We start from the raw sequence: 10,930 nt of genomic DNA on the forward strand, positions 1-10,930 counted from the left end.
ATATTGGATTTTACATATATTTTAACATATTTAACATGTATTGGAGTATCTGCCATCTAGGTGGAAGGGATGGGGGGGAAGGAGGGAAAATTTGGAACAGAAGATTTTGCAAGGGTCAATGTTGAAAAATTACCCATGTATATGTTTTGTAAATAAAAAGCTATAATAATAAAAAACAAACAAAAAAACTACAATGGTTTGAGAAGTGGAATATCCTGATAATCAGTGTTTAATCTTAATAAACTTCCCAAGAAATAAATTAAGCATTTGTTTAGCACTTTTCTTTTATGTAATGACTGTCTGGCCTAGTTACAATTCTAGTTAAATATAATATGAAGACAACTATTGACATTGCACAGAATTTGACTTTCACATTAGGTTATTGTATCAATCCAGATTATTTTTGAAAACAAAATAATTCTTACCATATAATGTATATAGATGCAAAGATGCTAAGTCCCAGAACTCCTTTCTTTCTACTCGGATACTTATGGGGACATATGATCAACTCTATGAGAAGTAATGGCAATATAGTTGTATGCTGAAAATGAAAATTAAGTATTAAGTATAGAAATGTAAATCTAAAACCACTGATCAAATATAATATGCTATTATTGCTTAAAAAACCTACCACTTTACAAATATTTTTCTCTGAAAAAAATATATTTAGTAAAAAACCAACTCTTAAGAATGTGATATTTTACGTCCATTATAAGATATAGAATTCTTATAAATTCTAGGCTTTAAATAGGGTTCATGAGCTTGTTTTAAAATATTTTGATAATTTGTTTCATTATAATTGATTTCCTTTGTAATCCTATGCATTAAGTTATATGCATTGAAAAAAGTTATTCTTCAAAGGGATCCATGACACACAAAGTTCAATGGTTGTTGTATATTGTCATCTGTGGTTCTTTGGGTTAGTAAAAAAAGGTTTGGGGAAGAAAGGAATGTTAGAGTTACTGAGTAACTAGTATTATTTTTTGCTAACCTAGTTATGTTCCCATTTAAAAGTATTTGTGCTAATCAGAAAAAGGGATATATATGTGTATGAAATTATATTTTGAAATTTCTTTGTAAAGAAAAACTATCTTTAAATGAGCACTATATAACAAAAGATGAAAAAAATTGGGAAAACTTTAGAAATATTTCTTAAAAATTTTAAATTCATCCTCCAAAATTCCTTAAAAATTAAAATACAGTAGAACATAGCATATTCTACATGATTTTTTGGCCATTACTTGCTAGTTTCTCAAATGTGGTATATTAATAAGAGAGGGGTGAATAAGTGACACCTGATGTATTATGAAGTACACTAAACTTGTGTGTGTGTGTCTTGTGGTAAAGAACCTACCATTGTGTATAGCTCAAGGGGAATGAGTTATCTCTTGCCTCTTCTCCTCCTATTTTCCAAAATTGGCTTTTCATTTTTGCCAGAATAGGAAGCAGGAGATTGGAGTTATTTTATCATTTTGGGGAAGAAGAAAGACCTCAAGCTCTATATCCAAGGCTTGTCTCCTTTCCCACTTAATACCAGTTCCACAATTAATACATATAGAGAATAGCAAAAAACAAAAAAAACCAAACCTTATTTAGAACCGTCTATATATAAACAAGAGATATAAAGGTGTAAAATAGATAAATTCTTACATTAAATTAAAAAAGTTTTATACAATGAATATTATGGAATGTTATTGTTCGGTAAACAATAATCAGCAGGATGATTTCAGAAAGGCCTGGAGAGACTTACACAAACTGATACTGAGTGAAATGAGCAGAACCAGGAGATCATTATATACTTCAACAACAATACTAGATGATGATCAATTCTGATGGACCTGGCCATCTTCAGCAATGAGATGAACCAAATCAGTTCTAATGGAACAGTAATGAACTGAACCAGCTACACCCAGCGAAAGAACTCTGGAAGATGACTAAGAACCATTACATTGAATTCCCAATCCCTATATTTTTGCCCACCTGCATTTTTGATTTCCTTCACAGGCCAATTGTACAATATTTCAGAGTCTGATTCTTTTTGTACAGCAAAATAACGGTTTGGACATATATACTTATTTTGTATTTAATTTATACTTTAATATATTTAACATGCATTGGTTATCCTGACATCTAGGGGAGGGAGTGGGGGGAAGGAGGGGAAAAACTAGAACAAAAGGTTTGGCAATTGTCAATGCTGTAAAATTACCCATGCATTTAACTTGTAAGTAAAAAAAGCTATTAAAATTTTAAAAAAAAAGGTTTTATACAAATAGAATTAATATAGCCAAGATCAGAAGGAAAGAAGAAAAACAAATTTTTTTGGGGGGGGATTTTATAGTTTATCAGATAAAGATATCATTTGTCAATTTTGTCAAATTTGTCGAATTTGTAAGAATACAAGTCATTCCCTAAATGATAATCAAAGGATATGAACAGACAATTTTCAAATGAAGGAATCAAAATAATTTATAGTCATTTGAAAAAATGTTCTAAATTATTATTAATTATAGAGAAATACAAATTAAAAGAACTTTGAGATACTATTTTATACTTGCCAGGTTGGTCAAAACAAGTAGAAAGTGACAAAAGGGCATGTGTGGAAAAACTGATCCACTGTTGGTGGAATTGTGAACTGATCTCCATTTTAGAGAGCAATATGGAATTAGGCCCTAAAGAATTATACACTTTGACCCAGCAACACCACTATTAGGTCTATTTCCAAAGAGGATTATGTGGAATAGAGAGATGAAAAACTTACAATAATGTGTGAATTCTTTTCCTTTATTTTCATTATTCCTGTGTTTACCTATGACCGGCATAAAAGTACAATATGTGCAGGCCTATATTTACTTAAACTTTACTTAGTTACAGGCAAATTTACTTAACCTGTGTTGGTGACATTTATCAGTGTTTGACATTTATCAATATTTAATATATTAGCTTGACCACTGTCAGCTCGATTATCTAAAGCCTGAAGACCTAAGCCAGAAATCTTCCATTCCAATCTCTCTGGATAGCAACAATCAATTAGAAGCTCCTCTCTACCCCCCCCCCCCCCCCGCCAATGTTTTCTTATTTGTGATGTAATTTCTTGTAACAAAATCGATAAAAGCTAGGTATATTCACTGATTCTTTGGCCCTTCTGCTGTGAGTACTTTCATTTCCCTTATCTCATAGCTGGATTGCCTGCCTCTCATGAGATGCTATAATAAACAATCTTTCTGCTTTCTACTTTAAGTGATCTCTGAGTAGTCATTTTGGGTAAGGGTCTTCCCATCCCACACAGTTGGGGGCTTGTCCGGGATGGAGGTCTTTTGGGGAAATGTCTGTGTACCCCAAAGAGGGATAGGCATACCCACGGAGTAGTTTTCTCTGTGGTCTCTGGCTCTAAGTGTGCAGCCTTCCCTCTAGTCTTAGACAACAACCTAAAGCAGAGATACTCAGTGGAAAGCAGAACTGAAGACTGAAGGAAGTAGAATCCTGATGGCCAGCGAAGTGCAGTCTGAAAGAAAATACACTTATAACTCAAGGTAAAGCTCTTAAGAGTCGGGGAATCTATTGGCTGGATGAAAGGAGACCCGAGGGATTAGCCCTCCTAAATTTATTTTTGGTGGGTGCTGTTGACCCGAGTGATAAAAGGACTTTCCTGAGGAAGCTCTTGGGTGACTGTGGGTATAAGGGTAAGGGGGACCTCTGCTGACACCTGGTTTGGGACCAGGTTGTAAATTGGGATAGAAGCAGTCCAAAAATTTGGGTCAGGACGTTAGTCAGGGAATTCCAGTCAACAGCCCTCTTGGGAGTTGACTTAAAGACTGGGATGAACTTTCCAGATATAAAAGAGAAGAAAACTGGGAGTATGCTCCCAAGACTATTTGGATATATTAGACAAATCTATATGTAAAAGGTGAAAATAGAGTTCTGTGTGTGTCTATGTGTGTATGCCTGCTTTGCATTCTATGTTCTGTGTTAAAAATTAGCAAGCTTGTAAGAGATAAGAATTCAGCCTCTGTGTTGCAGGCTTAGAAAGATATCAGGCTGAATTGTTGGGATTGGCATTAAGAGTATAATTCTTTCAGAGTGGCTCAGAATGTATTGGTCTTTGATCATGCTAAGATAATTTGGGAGCTAATTTTGGGCTTCTCAAAATTAGGATAGTGTAAGGAAAGAAAATCTTTTTCTTTTTTCTCTCCCTCTGCCTCTGGCTGACTGCAACAGCTTTGTAAGAAAGGGGGAGAGAAAGGAGAAAATATATCTAATACAGTGAAATGAGAAATTTTAAACATGTAGGAATGAGAAAAATATAGATTGAAAGGGATTTGAAAGTTTGGAATGTTTTGAGAAAACGGAAGAGCTATCACTTTAAAAACTCCTGTAAGCAAGGAATCCATAACTTTGTTATCAGAACTTGAGTTTGTGGAATCATGCCAGAAAGAATCTCAAGGTGAAAGCAAAAAATTGACACAACTCTCCTGACTTACCAAAGAAATTTGAATGGAATATCTAGGTAGATTTTAGGAAATTTCACAAATTAAAGTACGGGTTAATTTTAAAATAACTTTAAATTGGTATGTGTGTTAAAATTGAAAACTTAAAGGAACTCCAAGAATAATAGTTTTGTTTTGTTTTTTGCCTTCATCCTTTTGAAAATGTTTTTGTTATGGACAATATGTAGTTTGGGATTTTTTCTGTGTATTTAGTATTTTAAAAGCAAAATGATTGCTATAATGTTCAACTTATGAAGCATCTACTTGGGTATGTAGGAATTGTATGAACTTTCTGGGATAAATTTTTTATTGTTATTAATATAAGGCCATGGTAAATAACTGTTTGGGATTTATCTGAAACTTTGGCTAATGGGATTTCTTATTGGAAATAAAATTTCTTGGGTTTATAGTTAATACTATTTGGGAGTTTTAAAGCTCCACCCTCTGACAATTAGTGGGACAATTAACTGGAATAAAACTGAGTTAAAGCAATTTTATTCTGTTTTGCTGAAAGTTAAGTTTTAACTGCTTATCTTATATTATAGTCATGTCTGCATTTTCCTTCCTATGACTGATTTCTATGATCAGAACAATAATCAATAGGAACTGTTAATGCAATTCAATTATGTCATACCTTGCTGTTTCTAACCTGGTTATATATTAAAGGTAATCATTATATCCTAAATACCTGGGCAAATAAGTATTTAGTCTGATCATCTATTGTAATGGGCTGAGGCTTGAGTTGATGCACTGAGGTCCCAAGCACATGAGACTAAATAGTAATTGGACCATACTCTATTAATATATAATCTTGGAGAAAGAATGACCCCCTCCCACTCTTTGTGCAAGTCCTGATGTGTTGTATAGGAAATAACGATTTTGGTGGGTGGAGGCAGGGGAGTGGAAAAGGAAGGGGAAGGAGAGACTTTTGGGATTGCCATTGCCACGGTTGGCTCAGCTCACATCTCTCTCTGTTAGCTGATTTCCTGTCGCAGCTGCCCATATTGCTATCGCAATCTTTCTTGCCTATATTTGCTATCGCAATCTTTATTCACCTCTTCACTTGAATAAAGACTGAAGATTTTCCCCTTAACCTGAATTCCTGACTCTGGCTGATTTTAAATACGCTATCATTACAATCTATCTTTTACTGGATATTATGTTTATGATATTCAAGTATTTTTCAAAAGGTTTCCCACTAATGAGAGGACAATTAGCCCAGTGAGACCTAATTGCTATTTATTTGGGACTATAGCTGACAGCCATTTGCCTGCCCTGTTAAGCAAACTCATCTCTTCACATAGGAAGCCACTGGCTCTTCACATTTGGCAGCAGTCTTGTGAACCAACTCTTTCTATCTCAGACTGTTCTAATCTTTATTTGTTAGATTTTTGTTGTTGTTGTTCTAGATTTTGGTCAAATTACAGATTGTTTAACCTCTTCTGGGACATGGATAGGCCCATTTGAAGCTTTGGTAGTTGTCAGCACACTACATCCACCCCCTGCATAGACTGAGAGCCTTCACCATTCTCAACCTAGATAAATAGTAGCTTACATTGATTGAGACCATTGCCCCTGCTCCTGATGTAATTTGAACTGATATGGGGGAGTAGGAAAGTGGTTGGTGAATTATTTTTAAATTTTTTTTTTTTTAGTAAATAAACCCATTTATTCATATAGCAAATAAAAAGAAAAGCATATATACATATGTATATTATACACACACACACACACATATATAAACACTGGACAACATAGAATCAATGAACTCTCTTTTGGGGATCAAGATAACACAATTCAACCAAGTAAGAGTCTTAGAATTCATTCAAAGGGAAATGCTCCACAGTTTCTAGTGTAGCAATAGGGACATAATAGAGACTGCCACCTTCTCTACAGTTTCTTTTTACGTCTTCCCCTTCAGTGACCTAATGAGAGGTTGGAATGACACATCTCTTTCAAAGTTGGAAGGTCAGAGAGTCAGAATTTCTCTTTTCTTTAAGTCTCACCCATTCTGTCTTTATGCATATGCAAAGCATTGATCTCTATCAATAGATATATGTATATCTATATATATATGTGGGCATTCATACATACATATATATATATACACACACACACATAAATATATGCAGGTTGTTCCAAGAGTCTTGGTGTAGCCATTTTTAACTGTATTACTATGTGTTTAAGATTTGGGATGGAAGTTGTTAAATTAAGTAACTATTGCTGTTATGGATATATAGGCACTTTATATGTGGGATGGTTACTTGATGCTTTAGCTTTGAAATCCCTTATTCTGTTGGAACTGCTCTGGCAGACTATTCTCTGATTGTCTGTTTTTAGGAAATCTCCAAGATATAGATATTGTCTTGGGTCTGGTAGTCTCCAACCCTGTAACCCCAGTTCCTTAATTACTATCTCAGCATTCTCAAAGGACATTGACGTTTTGAGATCAGGCCTCTAAAGTTGGGGTTTGTCTGCCTTCATGGTCTAACTGTGCATATTCTGCTCAGAAATCTGGATCCTTTCTGGATCCTAGTAGCAGCTCCTGTTATTCTGAGCAGGGACAGGTGGAGCTACTCCAGGCCCTGCTCTTTCCCTCCTCTGGAGTCCCTGACAGACTTGGGGTGCCCCTCCTAGCATAGGCAGCATGACTATTGTGAGCACTGCTACTCCCTATATAATAAGCAGAGGCTGAATTAAGTGTACAAATGACTGCAGACCACCTAACACAGTGAGCTGTCCATCTCAAATTGGATCTCTGGCTGAGATGAGAGCCTTTGTACTACTGATAACTCTGGAGTTGTCAGGGAGAAACTTGGCTCTTGCCATAAGTTCTTGCATTTTCTAGTTTTATTTTGATTTATTTTCTTCACATTGATTTGGTCAAAATTATGGTGCTGAGACTTCCCAGGTATCTAGGGGGAGGTAATTCAATAATTCAAATATTCAGAAGGAGAGTGTGTAATGTGGTGCCTCAGTTTCCCTAGATTGTCATCTTTATATATCTTTGTATTTTTATGTCTGCCAAATACCAATCTGTTCCACCTGTTTCCAAGATAGTTGGTGGAAGCAATTCTTATGGTATGGACTTACTGCAATTAGTGGTATTATTCTGTTGCCATTATGTCTACCCTGTATAATTACATTAGTAACTAGAATAGTTCAATGGTCCCTGTCAAAGATACTGCATACAGAGGATGCTATTAAAATGATGATTCTTCAGAAAGAAGGTTGGAATATATTAGAGAGGGATGATCTTGATGGTGAGCTTGATAAACGATGTGTAGATTATGTTAACTGATTTTGAATGGTATTTAAGTTTTTCATAGAAATATGATGAAAAAGTATTTACATATTACAGAGGGGAATTGTGTGGAATGGAGGGATGAAGAACTTAACAGTAATGTGTGAATTTTTTTTTTTAATTTTTATTATTCCTGTTTTTACCCAGCAACACCACTATTAGGTCTATTTCCAAAGAGGGTTATGTGGAATAGAGAGATGAAAAACTTACAGTAATGTGTGAATTCTTTTTCTTTATTTTCATATTCCAGTGTTTACCTATGACCTGCATAAGTACATGTGCAGGCCTATATTTACTTACACCTTAGTTAGTTACAGGTATATTTACTTCACCTAAGATGGTGACATTTATCAGTGTTTGACATTTGTCAATATTTAGTCTATTAGCTTGACCACTGTCAACTTGATTATCTAAAGCCTGAAGGCCTAAGCCAGAAAACTTCCATTCTAATCTCTCCAGATAGCAACAACCAATTAGATTGCCCCCTCTCCTGTCAATGCTCTCTTACTTGTGATGTAATCTCTTGTAACAAAATCTATAAAAGCTGGGTATATTCACTGATTCTTTTTCTCATGTTCAGAAAGGAGGGAAGGTCCTATTCACCTAGTGAGCTATGAACTGACTGGGTGAGGGTGGGGGGAAAGGCTACCTTCCTCCTATCTTTTGTCCTGTGGCCCCAAGAAATTTGCTCGGAGTTTTGTTCTGCTATGTTTCATTTGTTTTTCAGTTCTAGACATAGTCTGTGAACACTAATTCTGAATCATGTCATCCTTGGAAACTGTACTTCAGGGCTGATATTGTTAGCCCTAAAAGGAGAGCCATGAGAAACCAAGATACCTGGGACTTGGAGCTTGGTGTGGAACTATAATATATATGTTGTGGTTAAATGAAACTGGAGAAGAGTTGCCCAAAATTGAGGGAACATCATCAGTCTTGGAATCAAATGACATAGCGCTTAAGATATTCACAATACTTCTTAAATGTTCAAATCTAAGGAAGAGCTGAAATATAACAACATATCTTGGCCTTTAGATTGTGTGGCCCAAGGTAGTTACTGCTAACACAACTGTGGCCTTTTCCTTTCTTTTTGCAACTCTAAACATGAACCAAATGCTTGATCCCAGGCAAATCTGGGGGGGAGGGATTATAGGGGGAATAGGAATATAAGGCCAGAGATTTTATAAAGAATGCCTCTCAACTAAACCTAATCTATGTAAATCTAAATGCTCTGCTTTAAGCAATAGGTTAAACTATTATTTACCAATTATTCTTCTCTTGCAGCTGATATTGATTTATATTTGATCTTTAGATATGACATAGGTTCAGTAAAACAGACCTATATAACACTTTGTTTCAAAAAAGGAGTATTTCAGAAATCTACTCATATTTACTATTAAAACTTCCTCACAAGTACTACCTTATTCAACACTGGGATATTTTTATTTTGGTGGCAAAAAAAAAAAAATTCTAACAGTGCCTGGACATAGTAGGCTATCAATAAATGTTTATTGATAATTGACTAGACTGGTCTTTAAATTATATTTAAGTTATCTCCCCAAGTCAATTCAGTTATAATTTTTTTTATAAATGACATTAATAAGGGAAATATTTTCCTAATTTCACCTTGTATTACATTTTCTAGTGCTTATAATACATATTGCTTAAAAACAAACAAAAAAATGAACAAAAGCAGTCATGTGAACTAGCTTATGATTTTTTTCATAAAAGTAAATGAAGCTAAGAATAAATTGCATATCCTTTAGATTGGTTTTTAGTCTTATGGACCTGCTTTGTAGTCTGTTAAAGCCTATGGACAATGTTTTTAAAATGCCTAAAATACATAGAATACAAAGGAAAGCAATTTTGATGAAGCAGAGTTATCAAAAGGTTAAAAAAGTTCAGGAATAGCAGATTAAGAACTTTTGTTTTAGATGATAAGGTATCAAATGAAAACAGAGTATTATATCAAAATGCTGAGAAAATACTACTTACTATGAAATGATTGATCCAACTTGGAGAGGTTCCATCTAATTCTCGGTTAAATATAAATTTTCTGTCAAAGGCATAGAGGATCCAGAAGGTAAAAACTACAAACTGAAATAAAAATGTTATAAAATGTGATGATTCTTTTAGGTAAATTTATAATTTATCACCTTCCGAGATCCAAACTACTAAGGGGAAGGAAATAGAACTATGGTTATTTTTTGGCATATCTTCAGATAAGATGCTTGTTAATACTCAAGTAATTTTGCAAATAATCACCAATGATGTCACTAATCTTGGGGTGTAAACCATATGATCACAGACGAAGAATTGGAAGGATCCATAGAGATCATCTAGTCTACCTTCCTCATTTTATAGATTACATTTTATACATAAGCAAATTGAGATTCAGACAGGTTAAGTGTCTAAACTTAAGTTAAACAACTTAAGGGTTATAAAGCCAGGATTTGAACCCAGATTGTATGGTTCCAAATCCAGAATTCTTTTTAATACACTATAATATTTCTACAAGGTCACTTTGACCAAATCATCTAATCTCCAAGATAGTTTCTTTAGCTTCAAAACAGGAATGATACTACTTAACTTGTCTATTTCACAAAGTTGTTGCGATGAAATTATTTTATATTCAGAAACCATAGAAATGTGAAACAAGATATTTGAAAGTGCTTTATAAAGTTCTACAACTATTTTATTTTTATAACTGAGTAATCCTTCAGAAACTAGCGGATCAAAAATATTTCAAAAGACTATACTTACGGTGCCAATGGGAAATACTAGCACTGAGAACATCCAATCTCGAACATTCACAATGTGGACAGGTAGTCCCTTCCTTCTAGTAGGGTTGCATATATAAATTACATCATGAATGACACAGATTACAAATAATACAATCTGAAGACTCTAAAAAAGACACATACATTAGAAAGTAGCTTCAATTTCTTTCTAAAAATAAAAATCAATGATTTTGACTTAATAAATTTGGTTACTTGTTGAAAAAATGAGGAACTAATTTTATACTGTTTTATATTCCTTTATGATACTCTTTTCTCAATACATCAGTGTTTTCCAACTCTATTTTTTGTCCTACAGTACTACTTACTTAATTCTTAATTTTTTATGCTCCTGATTAGTCAGTCAA

The 10,930-nt window shown here is 34.2% G+C and overlaps 1 long non-coding RNA gene across 1 annotated transcript; it reads right to left on the reverse strand.

The window, feature by feature from the left end:
- Positions 1-380: 380 nt before the first annotated feature.
- Positions 381-10,688, reverse strand: LOC127552467 (uncharacterized). Its single transcript, XR_007951399.1, has 3 exons — positions 10,549-10,688; positions 9,781-9,882; positions 381-541 (listed from the first exon to the last, which is right to left on the reverse strand). It is a non-coding gene; the product is annotated as an uncharacterized LOC127552467 (long non-coding RNA).
- Between the last annotated feature and the right edge of the window lie 242 nt (positions 10,689-10,930).

Source organism: Antechinus flavipes, chromosome 2, assembly GCF_016432865.1.
Source record: "Antechinus flavipes isolate AdamAnt ecotype Samford, QLD, Australia chromosome 2, AdamAnt_v2, whole genome shotgun sequence".
NCBI classification, from domain to species: domain Eukaryota; kingdom Metazoa; phylum Chordata; class Mammalia; order Dasyuromorphia; family Dasyuridae; genus Antechinus; species Antechinus flavipes.